Genomic DNA, 5,172 nt, shown 5'->3' with positions numbered 1-5,172 from the left:
ACACACACACACACACACACACACACGCACGCACGCACGAACACACACACACACACACACACCGGTGGTATCCTGGTATATCGCAAGTATAAAAGTTTAATATTTGCGGAGATTCCTATGGATCAATAGCTAAGTAACTCAGGTTTCACTGCATATGTCTGCAGTGTTAATATCATTTCGCCTAATCAGGTTAAACGTTTGGTAATTTGGTAATAAGCTGAATTTTGCTTAATGCAGCTTAAAAGGAGGCGTGTACGTAACAAATAATAGTTATGATATCTCTGGGTGTTAGCGTGGGGACAATAATATATATATATATATATATATATATATATATATATATATATATATATATATGTAAGAATATATCTATATAGCATATACCATACTGTATATGCACATATCTAGTGTTGTAGACTAGGTGGCTCACATCGTATAGTGTTGTGTATGTTTGCGTTAAGAGTTTAGTGTTAGAGTGGACGAGTAAGTGTGTGCCAATCGGGTAATTCTAGAATGAAACGCCAATTTCGCATACAGTTCAGCGACAGTGCCTGGGCGAAGCAATCGTGCGCATTCGTGAACCAAGGGAGACATCGCTTCGTTGTTACCCACTGACAGCATCAGCACGCGCGCATGCACGCGAAACGTGTTTCAACGGGTTTTCACCAAGTCGATCGTCAACTGACGGTGGGGCGTAGATTAGCAGTTCACTGTCCGTGTAAGTCAACGGCGAAACTACTATATGCTACGGTTATATCGAAATGGCGACTATATAACCTGCAGATTACACCCGTAGCGCCGACTTCATTAACCGCTATTGCCGCGTTTACGTCGCAGTGTTTCTAATCTATACGGGTAGATCAATATGCTCTGTATCCGATCGATCACTCATCAGGGACAGTGTCAAGCCTCACCCGAATCTGCAGCGAGAATGAAATGCTCGCTCGCGCGGAGGGCCAGGGAATCGCCACGATGTACAGAAAGGCTAGCTTCCTTTCTACGCGAACGGTCGCAATGCGTATAAAGCGAGCGATCCGGCTCGAGTTGCTCCCCTATACTAGTAATCGACGTGAGCAAATGCAATTGCTTATATTGCTTTGGTTTCCGGGGAAACAAAGGATTTATTAATCGCGCGGTATGGCGTCTGCCACGCTGCCTCATATAACACCGTGTAATATGTGCATGGATATACGATTGTTGACGCTCACCATGCGCCAGGCTAGATGGCACCCTATTAGCTTTTGCGAAAACCGCATTAACAACATTACATAAATTTAATATCACTGCGATGTTTTCGGCGACATTTATATGGACGTGTGCGCGTGCGCATTAGATTTCGCAGCCCGCGCGGCCATATATATTCATCACACGAGAAGAATATCAAATCAGTCTCTCGTGTCGGTTTTGAAACAAACAGAAAATCAATCTTAGCAAGTAGAAGTTTTGCGCTGCAATTGTGCAACAGCATGTGCATTTGAAGTAACAACCATCTACTGGCTTTACAGCGCCAGGGGCCTTTCAGGCCAACTCCTGTTGTTCTGCGCCTACCGTTTTGCAATATTAGATTATTGTAGTAGACTTATCTCTAGGCGCGTCTCAGACTCATCTGCCCCTTTCATTCAAATACGCGCGCGTTGTTTATGCATCGGCATCGATTCACGCTGAGTGTGTTGAAAAAGGTCTCCGTTAAAAAAGCTTCGGACAGTTTCAATGATATTTCTAGACATATCTGTCCATGACAATGCGCGGAATATTTTACTGTCTGGGCTTAATAAGAATGAAGACAGCACGCATTAACGCAAATATATACACATAAATAAAGATAGGATGGCAAAGAATAGAGAGGAAAGTGAGATATCGCTAGAAACTGAAAGGACGAAGGAGGAAGAGGGAGAAAAAGAACTTTGGAATGAGCCATGAAAAACTAGATAGAACGAGAGAGAGAGAGAGAGAGAGAGAGAGAGAAAGAGAGAGCGAGAGAGCGAGAGAACGCATGTGCGTGCGCGTGCGTGGACAGAGAATAGACTAGGCCTGGTTGTCGAGGCAAACAGAGGACAAAGGAAGTTGGAAATAAAAATGCAAGCCCGTTTGTTGGTTCTTGTATATGAGAAGTACATTTGTCATACATGGAGGAAACACATACAAGTGCAAAACGGAGAGACAATGAGAATTACAACTTCGTAGATTACATAGCTATCATAGAGAAGCAATCGTCACTTATGTATATTGCACGTTGATATTACGTCTTAAGAGTGTTCAGTAAATAGCTGTGCGTTTGTAACATGCATGTTGGTTTATTTATATGCATTGAATTTTATTTTTGGTAACACGTATTAACCGCACAATTACTGTCATTCAGTATACCAAACAGGGTATTAGATTACCTCTCAGATAATTATTGTATCAGCTGTAAACTGGATAAACTGCATGCATGCACACACGCACCCAGACACGTACGCACGCGCACACACATACAAACACACTCGTGCACCATCTCTCCCCAAACCATCCACCATTACCACCACCATCTTCGCGGACTATCAATTATTATACGTTTTCCATATATTGCGTGGTATATTGTTACAGACTTATAGACTTCTATATTTTCTTACAGACATTCGGAGACACGCTCGCCCACACTGACTATGGACACAATGCCTGTATAATCAATTCACGATGGCGGAAACCTGACTTCATCAGTTTGCGCACCTAGGCTTCTGTTGCGGTTAATGGTTTTCCTCTGGCGTCGATCTAGCTTTCCGGCACGAATCATCGAGTGCGGCTGTTTGCTACTGTGACTGTCAATACAAATCGCCTCATTACGGGCCTACTTTCCACACCACATCATTGCTCCACCCTACCTAGCTCTGTTCCACTATTCTTACAATTATTTGCGGATCATCTCTAGTCTATCAATCTTCTAGGAGGTTGATTATAATCTAGAGATGCGGAATAATGAGGAGGAGGAGGAGTAGGGAGAACAGCGAGAGGTAGAGAAATATGTCGCATGCGCGCGCGGCCAACATCAATGGATAAACAATTAGACCTAATTAGAACGCGGAAGCAGACGCGCACGGAAGCCAGATGTAAGACGATAACTGTCTTCTGGAGTGCGCGTTATGCCGCCATCATGCGGAACGTAATTCAATTGAACCTTCATGGTTGTTGCTCTCCACTTCCCAGACGCAAACACCTCTCGCTATGTGTGCGCGTCGCTGCGTAAATTTGCGCTCCAAGGGTGGTTGAGATCGCGGTGTGCGTGCATAGGGGCACCGATCGATAGGCCATTACATAGGTGATTTTATTTAGTAGCCATTTTCTGCGACACACAACGGCTACAGTAATGAAGAGTTACCGTGTGCGGTGTGTAGCAGCAGCATAAAGTCAAACGTATGTAGCAACTTGCGCCGCTGGGGATCGAAGTGAGCAGGCGGCTTGCAAACAATGAGAGAATATGATTGTTCACGTATATCAATCTCGTGTCACTTGTGTAAACGATGGTACAAATGGCGAACTGCGCGGGGCATATTGAACTATGGGGTGGCGGTGATCGGCGTATACGACCATTTACGTATCTCTGAAAATTACTGCCATGCACTTTGGCATCGAGCCAAGCGTTTCGTATATGTGTTGGAATCGCGGTAAATGAAGCGACCGTTTCCGGAAATCGGCGCAATCCTTTCCAGACAAGGCCTATTTGAGAGTTAGATCAGTGACTGCACAATCGTGCATCTATGGGAAGGCATGCAAGCGCAAGCGCACGGGGGAGACAAATTCATTTTAGATTCAACGCATGAAGCATGCGAAACACTTACGTCACACACGCGCGCGCACTTGCGCATGCACGCCGCCATTTTCCGAAATAAACGACGGATAGGCGTATGTATCACACAATCATGTAAATATTTATTGTATCAATTTCGCATTTGTTTTGATGGGGCACTGAACTAATTTTTATGCTGCACATTTACTCGGCGAGTCTCCGGGACTCCAGAAGAACAGTTTGACGGGTGTGAAAACAACAATTTCTGTCATCACTCTAAGAACATATACTTAGGCTATTTCTACGCTGCGACATTCGTGTATCTGCTGCACTCGCTTTAATTTTACCGTATCTTCTCTTAGATAATTGTAACATTTAATCCTCGATGTCAGTGAATATCATACATGTCAAATATATAATAGTTGTCCGAGTTGATTACACCTAATCATCAATTATTGCGACTTGTTTATATGCGCTGAGAATATAGGTAATGCATAGCTACATTAATTTTGCTATTATGCATTACTGGAAATACGACGTTGTCTACCTTCTAGGTATAACACATATAATGACCATATATTTTTATTCATGTGTTCGCGACGTACGCGTATAGGGTGCACTGTGCATGGAGCTCAATATAATGGTATTAGATGATGGCAGTAGAACCAATAATCTATTATTGATTATTGTTAGTTTTTTTTAAATTTTGATTCTGAATACGTCTGCAAGTGTCAGTTGCCGTCTGCGAAAGCCACCCTACCACCCATTATATACAAATAAGATAGAAATAGTTAAATATAACCTAATAATACTAATTTAGAAATGTACAGCTCTGTTGTGTATGGCAAACGGAAAGAGGAAATATTTTATTGTGCAAATATGTGACGCAAATATGTGTTCTATAGTCTATATATAATGTATACAATCTATATAATATATTCTATGTTATATAAAATATTGTAAATTTGAGTTTCGCGTATATAGATTATATATCAACAAAAACCAGGCATCGGAAATTCGCGATAGAAACTATTTTATCTACTATTAGGATGCCCATTAATAATCGTGTGTAAATAATAACGAATATTTCGTCCATACATAAAGCCACATTATGCCATTTTTCTGATATTATAAATCGCGTTTAACTATGCGTCTAATAATCATTTGAATCACATTTTAGCCGTGCACGTTGTGTCTCTCCTCTTCTAGGACCACATTCATCCGTCAAAAAATAACAAAAAATAAAGACATATATATGATGACATATAAAGAGATATATATACACACACACACGCACGCACGCACGTACGCACGCACGCACGCACGCATGCCCGCACGTACACACACACACACATACCTACACACACACACACACACGCACACACACGCGCGCGCACATGACACACGCA

The sequence above is a fragment of the Priapulus caudatus genome, unplaced genomic scaffold (genome assembly GCF_000485595.1).
Source record: "Priapulus caudatus unplaced genomic scaffold, Priapulus_caudatus-5.0.1 Scaffold211, whole genome shotgun sequence".
NCBI classification, from domain to species: domain Eukaryota; kingdom Metazoa; phylum Priapulida; class Priapulimorpha; order Priapulimorphida; family Priapulidae; genus Priapulus; species Priapulus caudatus.
The sequence above is the reverse complement of the archived record's forward strand: the minus strand, read 5'-3'. Positions refer to the sequence as shown.